Source organism: Agrilus planipennis, unplaced genomic scaffold, assembly GCF_000699045.2.
Source record: "Agrilus planipennis isolate EAB-ADULT unplaced genomic scaffold, Apla_2.0 scaffold239, whole genome shotgun sequence".
Classification (NCBI taxonomy): Eukaryota; Metazoa; Arthropoda; class Insecta; order Coleoptera; family Buprestidae; genus Agrilus; species Agrilus planipennis.
The window spans coordinates 234,839-243,157 of record NW_020442381.1 but is presented as its reverse complement, the minus strand read 5'-3'; positions in this window follow the sequence as shown (position 1 = coordinate 243,157).

Below are 8,319 nucleotides of genomic sequence, written 5' to 3'. Positions count from 1 at the left end.
TGTCTTGGATGCGCGCTGGCAAAATCGTAGGTAGGGAGAAAAAAGCTCATTATACTCTCGACTCTTGTTCATTAAACATACTTTTTCATACAGTACCTGCCAAAAGTTTTGTTCAATCATGAATAGTAGTGCGAGTCGAAAACAAGCGTCGAAGCCTTTAATATGTCTTCAAATATAAATGAACATCACGTTGATATTTTGAGTAGTAAATGGTACCAATAACAGCACATTTGAGCAATGCAATTGTAGTGGATAAAATGGTCAATTTTCCGTGCAGTACTGTACGGATTATACGCTCCTCACCGGTTAAGAGTTACGCCGAGAGTTGTCTCCTTCCTTTTCTGGCCTAGTGCTGTTCTTTTCTACCTTGCGCCGGTCAAACTGAAGGTCAGATCGCTACAGAAAGTAAACGAAGTATAAGTATGTGACTTGTTCTAGTTTAGAGAAATGCGAAGATTAGTTCAGGATAGGAAAGGGTGGAGGTGCGTGTCCAACCAGTCTTAGAGTGACGACCTTATGATGATGATGATGATGATACAGGGTGTAACAAAAAACGGTGCAGAGATTGCCGGAAGTGGTAGCACACTATAAAACAAGAAAATTAAGTAAATACTTACAATCCGAAAATTCGCCGTTTTGGAGAAAACGTAAATGAATACAGGCAAATGCAATTTTGGCCTTGATAATGAACTGCAACAATATTATACGTCGAGCGGCCGCGGTGTAAGGACGTGTTTCGCTTTTTAGAGCGGTTCTCTATTTTACAATCATACAAGATTTATTTAATCTTCATCATAACCATTTTTCTAAAGTCCTTTCTTATACTGCCTTTGGGCCACAACACTTGAGCACGATGTCTTTTTGTGTGCATTGCGAGATGAAGGCAGTCTCATTGCAGTATGCCGTACACGTAACAGCTTGTTTCACGCAACTAATGACAGTGCTGGGGTTTCTTTGTTAGAAATAAGAATTCTTCAATTTAAGAAGAGAAAACCCATGCTGCTTTATAGATGCATTGGAAGCATTAGTCTTTCCGAGTCAGTTAAGGCTTTTCAGGACTCAGTTATCGTATTAAATTAATCTGTTAAAGCCATAAGTAAACCACAATCTGACTTCTGTACTTTAAAGAAAGACATAGATTTAAGACAGATTGTTTCTGGATTCAAGAACAAATATGAAATTGCTGACAGAACTTTCACGCAGGTCCCTGCTCAATCTGCTGATAGCTTACAGTTTACAAAACAAACGATGAGCATCCTACTTCTTGGAGTATCCGAGACTGAGATCACTGCTAATACCAATGATGATTTTTTAAAACCTTTTAGACTTGAAACCCTCCTGGGTACAGAAAGCGTTAAGAGGATTGGTTAGTTTAAGAACTAGATCAGACCAATACTCATCACCATGTCCAGGTGGAAAACTGGTTCATGGGATCTGACTCCTTCACAAAGAACCGTTTATAAATAACTTAGATATTAGGCAGCTGAGTTTAATAAGACTAGCAGTGCTGTTAAGAAGGGTGTCAGACTGATCAAAGGAAACCCCACCTTATTTACTTTTTAAAGCAAGCGAAAAATCAACAATACAGTTTTATCTACTAACCATTCAAAAAACTTAAGCCAATATTAAATGATCTTGTAATTTATTATCAGAACTTTAATGGTATAACACAGAGCCGGGCAAACTCGGCTCTTTTGACTCCCGAGTGCTCTCAGGTATAGCCAAGGAGCTCCTCATTGATCCTGCGAGTGCGAGTGAGATGATTCTTTCCTGTTCTTATCCGTTACATTTCGTAGGTGAGTCCCCTCTTCCATAGCCAAACCCAATAGTATTGCGAACAAAAATTTTAGGTATTATTTGAGTTGCGAAAGAGGCTTCACTCGTCTACGGGATGAAGGAGCTTGATATGGGAGTGGAAGGGAGAAGAAAAAGAGAAAGCAATATGGATCATTACTGCTTACTCTCTCGTACTCATTGAAGGGTATGGAGTGAATCAAACTAACCTCAGGCAGCGGATCCTACGAAGTTAAAGTTTGCCCGGCTCTGGTACCTGCGCTCGATGTTATTATTCTTACTGAAATCTATCTACATCTTGATATACACAATAGTGAGTTGGTCTTGTTCGACTATTCTATCCACAGAAGGGACCCCCACACTGACGGCTCTGCAGGTTATGGAGGAGGAGTTCTTATCGATGTAAATGGTATTTTGTTTAGTTGTGAGGTAACCGCTTGTGATGTGATTGAGCAACTCTTTGTTAAGGTTGTTGTGTCCGATTATTGCTTCATCAAGGGAGCAGTATACTTTCCTCCTAGATCGCCTATTGAATGCTACATACAGCATGTTCATACTACTGAAATGATTGTAGATTAGTACAACAGCCGCACTTAAAAAATTAATTGTCCTAAAAAAGAGGATTAATGGAGCATGGATTCAATCTGACCATTTGTCTCATTACATTAGCTTTAAAAGACTTAGGACTGAATGTATCAGATGCTCTATGGTTTGTTATCAAAATTATATGTCCCAAATCGAGCACAATATTAGTTCCAACATTAAATCTTTCTGGAAATATGTAAACAGTCTAAAAAAATGTGAGACTGCACCTGCTGACCAAGATAATATGGCCTCATCTCCTACTGATAAAGCTAATAAGTTCAATTTAGAGTCAAATAGTATGATTGATAACTTTGGGCAAATTGATTCTTTGGTGGTGGATGCTGGTAACGTTTACAAAGCCTCAAGGGTCGCAATTATATTCGCTTCTATTTTTAATATTTATTAGTGATCTTCACGCTAATATTATCACTGCTAAATTACTATTGTTTGTGATGACGCTAAACTCTCTATTACAGTTACATTAATATCGGATTGTCAGTCTCTTCAATCTGACATCTCCTCCCTAAATAATTGTTGTATAATCAATTTACACACTTTAGATTTCGCCAAATGTGGTGTAATTACCTTCACCAGATCTAGAACTCCTATTATATATGACTACAAGCTGCAAGATAAAAGTCTTACTAGGGTTTATGAGATTTCTGATATAGGTATTATTATCTTTTACTTTTGATAAACATCTTGCTAACGTACTGTGCAGAGCCTACAGATCATTAGAATTTCTTAAGAGAACTTGCAAGGACTTTAAGGACACTCTACCTTATATATTTGTATAAAACTGTTGCCATCTTTTCAGGCTTTACATAAAGTATTTCTTGACTAAAAGGTTAAAAAAAAAGTACTCAGCACAAAAATAAAGTATTTTTACTTTTTGTTTTTAAAAACATATTTTTTGTTACACCTAGCAGCCAGTAACAAATTGCTGTCGCTCTTAAATACATTAATAGCCTCTAAACATGACAAATAAAGATTTAAGGAAACAAAGAGTTCATTTTTAATTGGTTTTAACGAAGCTTTATTCCTGTCGTCCCGTCACTTTGCGTTCATAAGAGAGAATAACAGGTCAATTGAAAAGTCCCCGCCCTAAAATAGTAAAATACATTTTTTTTGCAAAATTCGTTTTTTTTATTCAACATAATTCCCTTCAAGGGTGATACACTGATTATAGCGACCCTCCAACTTTTCGATACCATTTTTGTAGTACGATTTGTCCTTTGCTTCAAAATAGGCCTCAGTTTCGGCGATCACCTCTTCATTCGACGAAAATTTTTTCCCAACGAGCATTCTTTTGAGATCTGAGAACAGGAAGTAGTCGCTGGGGGCCAGATCTGGAGAATACGGTGGATGCGGAAGCAATTCGAAGCCCAATTCATGAATTTTTGCCATCGTTTTCACTGACTTGTGAGACGGTGCATTGTCTTGGTGAAGCAGGACTTTCTTTTTCTGCAAATGCGGTCGTTTCTCGGCGATTTCGTCCTTCAAACGGTCCAATAACGCTATGTAATAGTCGCTGTTGATGGTCCTTCCTTTTTCAAGGTAGTCAATGAAAATTATTCCACGCGCATCCCAAAATACAGACGCCATAACCTTGCCAGCCGACTGTTGCGTTTTTGCACGCTTTGGAGCGGGTTCATCGTGTGCAGTCCACTCCGATGACTGTCGATTGGACTTCGGAGTGAAATGATGGAGCCATGTTTCATCCATTGTCACATATCGACGCAAAAACTCGGGTTTATTACGCGTGATCATCTTCAAACACTGCTCTGAATCATCAACTCGTCGTTGTTTTTGGTCAAAAGTGAGCTCGCGCGGCACCCACTTTGCACAGAGCTTTCTCATACCCAAATATTCGTGAATGATGTGATGTATACGTTCCGTTGATATCTGTAGAGTGTCTGCTATTTCATTCAATTTCAATTTACGGTCATTCAAAATCATTTTGTGGATTTTTTTAATGTTTTCGTCCGTAACAGCCTCTTTTGGGCGTCCACTGCGTTCACCGTCTTCGGTGCTCATTTCACCACGTCTAAACTTAGCATACCAATCCTTGATGGTTGATTTTCCTGGGGCAGTGTCCGGAAATTCGTTATCAAGCCAAGTTTTTGCTTCAACTGTATTTTTTCCCTTCAAAAAGCAATATTTTATCAACACGCGAAATTCCTTTTTATCCATTTTTTTCACAATAACAAAAGTTGCTTCACTAAAAATGCTATAATTCACAAACTTAAGATCCGACAGCCGTCAAATTTATAGACGCGTCTTTTGAAGATAGGACTAACTGAAAATCATATGGATTTAGTTCTGGTGCCGCCATTTATGTGTCAGGCCGGGGACTTTTCAATTGACCCTAATACTGTTTCTGTAAATGCTGAAGTGGCCGGAACGGATAACAAAAGTGACACTACTTTGAACAGATTTAAGAAATCAGGTTGTTCCGTAAATATGGCTTGCCATTTTTCTGTGCAATATTATTGATGTAAAAATACTGTGAATGTAGAATAATCGCTTACAAAATTACGATGTTTACTTAAGACCGTAAATAAAGTATTTTTGCGTACTTTATGTGTCTTGTAAAGTATAACGTACGCACAGTCGAAATAGAGTACAATACTTTATAATAAAGTACGGGTGGCAACCCTAGTCTCAAATATGGTGACCCACCAAGCAACTTCTAAACTCGAATTACTACAGCACAAACTCCTCAGGTTCTTAGCGTTTAGGCTTACAATTAATATACCGATGCTACCTACTGAACATGATTATACCATCGTCCCACTAGCCACAGATCTGGTTGACATCTTTCAGTTACATAATTATATTGACTACTGTTTTTTGTATAGAGCTTCCTTCAGTTTTTTTTGCATAAACCCTTTGTTATGTATCGCTATTTATTTTCAATATCACTTTTTCATTTAAAAACTCACGTCCATTCTACTAGTGTAATTCCTTCTAGGGTGTCGGCCAGCTCCCAAAGCTCGTTGACTTCAGAGGACTTCAGTTCCTTTTCTATGGACTGTTTTCGCTCATAATTATATATCATTGACAAAGCACATTCAATTATTTCCAGATCATCTTTATTCCTTTACAGTGACACTTCCTTCATGTTTACCTAGCTTTAGTTAACGTTGTGATCTGCTACGTTCAGAGGGAACCTCTTCAGGATATTAAAATAATTATTATTTCTATATTACTGTGCCTTTTGAAAAAAAAAAATAAAGAGAAACCAACATAAAAAATTGAACTGTTGGAAATCAAAGAAAGTTCCCTAAATCTGGAAATGTTAAATTCGCCTGGATGGAATAATCCAAAGATGGGGGAATGATGTCCACTATACATAACATGGATGGATATGATTAAATACTAAGAAAACACTAACAATAACAAATAACAATTTATAACAATAACAACGAAAACAAGTAACAAAAAGGCATGACGAAAAGGCACAAGGAGAATGGAACATACATACAGGAACAGAGTGACGAAAAGAACAAGATAATACAATAGTAGAAACAATAACAAAGATAACAACAATGATAACAATGTAGATAAAAGCATTTACGAATGGTGGTAGTAGCGGTAGGCGAGAGACTGCCTTGAGATATATATTTTTTTTGTTTAGATTATGCTCGAGGAGGGGAAATCTTCAAAAGACACCCCCTGAAGGGACGTAGTGTCGGATTTTTACCGACTAAAACCCCTCCTCGAGCGGGGAAGTAAACCCTGTGGATTTTTCATCCCCGGGAGAAAAGTGGAAAGCTGGGGATTAGGGATAGGGTTGAGATGGGAAATCGGCTAAGAGTGTTGGTGGACGGGAGTATTGGGGTGGAAACGGAAGTAGGTGGTCCACCTCTGAGGTGGTGGGTGGACACTCGCGCTAAAAAGCGAAACTAGGAGATAGATTTGAGCGGAAGAGGGCGGCTCATTGTAGAAGGTGACAGGGCCTTCGGAAACGGTCGTTGGGTTTCGGTGCGAAGTTGGAGAGTGCCGAGATGGTGGGGTTTGGGTGGCCTGACACTGAGGCCCGGAGATTTGCCGCGAATGTGATTGCAGCCTCGGGGAGAGAAGGTAAACCGGTTTCAATCAGAATTTGGGTGTTTCTGACGAACCACGGGTAGTTAAGTGCGGAGCGAAGAATCCGCATGTATGTACCTTGTAAAGGTTTTAGGCGATGGGGAAGGGCGCAGCCCCAGACGGGAATGGCATAGGAGCAAATGCTCCTGATAATTGCGTTAAACGCACGGATTTTGGTCTGTTGGGAGATGGTGTTGTTTCGAAAGAAAGGTTTAAGTGCGATGAATGCACCCAGAGCCTTGTTGCGTGTCGCTTTAATGTGGGGCCGCCAGTTTAGGCATCTGTCTAAAACGACGCCAAGGTACGTGACAGAGGTGCTCCATTTGATTGGGCGGTTGTTGACAATAATGGAGGGAGGTTTTCGGAGCCTACGGGAAAAGAAAATTGCTTCCGATTTGGTCTCGTTAATGGAAAGTTTCCATTTCCGATACCAGTTTAGGAGCTGGGGGAGAAACCTATTGATTCTTGCCGTGCATTGGAGAATGGTACTTGAAGAGTTTATGATAGCAATGTCATCGGCGTACAGGGCAGTCAGAATTGAAGTGTGGGAGGGGATGTCCGCGCAAAACAGGTTAAACAGAATAGGGGATAGTTTGGAGCCTTGTGGGACACCGGCTGTGACGGGTTTACTGGCAGAAAGAGCAGAGCCAACGCGGACCCGAAGGCTTCTGTCTGTGAGGAAGGACCTGATAACCCCAACTAGAAAGTGTGGGATGTTAAGGGCGATAAGTTTGGAAATGAGACCTTCGTGCCAGACTCGGTCGAAGGCTTGTTGGACGTCAAGAAGGAGCATGGAAGTGTGACGCCGCTTGTTGAGGTTGTCGGAGATGTGTTCAGTTACACGAAGAAGTTGGTGTCCGGTGCCGTGTTGCCTGCGGAAACCGTGTTGAAAATCAGGGAGAAGGTTGTTTTGCTCCACGTGGTCTAAGAGCCGAGCGAGAAGGACGGATTCTACTACTTTGCTCAGCGAACTGAGCAGGCTGATGGGCCTGTAGCTTGAGGGAGAGCTGAGCGGCTTCCCTTTTTTGGGGAGACAGATGACAGTGGCTTCTTTCCAGACCAAAGGAAAGTGGTGGAGCCGCATGATGGCGTTTGTGATGTTGCACAGTGCGGTTATGTGCTTTGGTGGCAGGACTTTAAGGACTCCGTTAGCGATTCCGTCAGCGCCAGGGGCTTTTCTCTTTTTTAGAGAACGGATAATGAGAAAGATTTCTCGTGGGGACGTGTGTTTGAAGTTGGAGTTCAGGGGAACGAAGTTCTGGGAGACGGCTTTGGTACGCTCATGAAAGTCGGCAAGATCCACTGGGCTAGGTAGTGGGGAGCACTGGAGACACAAAGAGTCTGCGAAGATTGCAGCTTTTTCTTCGTCTGAGGAATAGGTGCAGCCGTTCTGTTTAAGAGGCGGAAGATGGGGAGCTCTGTTGCGAAGGGAACGGATCACTTTCCAGGTGCTTCGTGGGTGTTTTTCTGCCTGAGCGATGTAGTCGTCGAAGGATGCGCTGCGGAATTCGGTGAGACGAGTTTTTAGTTCTCGTTGAAGGGCGTTTACCTCTGCACGTTGGGCGGGGACGCGGTGTTTATTCCACAGACGTCGGGCCTTGTTTTTCCTCTTAAGGAGGTCAAGGAAGTCTGCTGGGAGGGTTCTGTCTTTGGTGAGCGTTGGGCGAGAGGTAGTGGAGAGCTCGACTGCGCTGGTAATCTCGTTTGACAGGAGATTCACAGCTTCGTCAAGTTCCGCTATTGTGCGAATTGGAGTGCACTTGAATGAAGATTTTTCCAGGGTGTAACGAAGGTGCAACCAATCTAGTGACGTGGTTGGATTTGGGGGGTTGAGGATTGGGCGGCCGG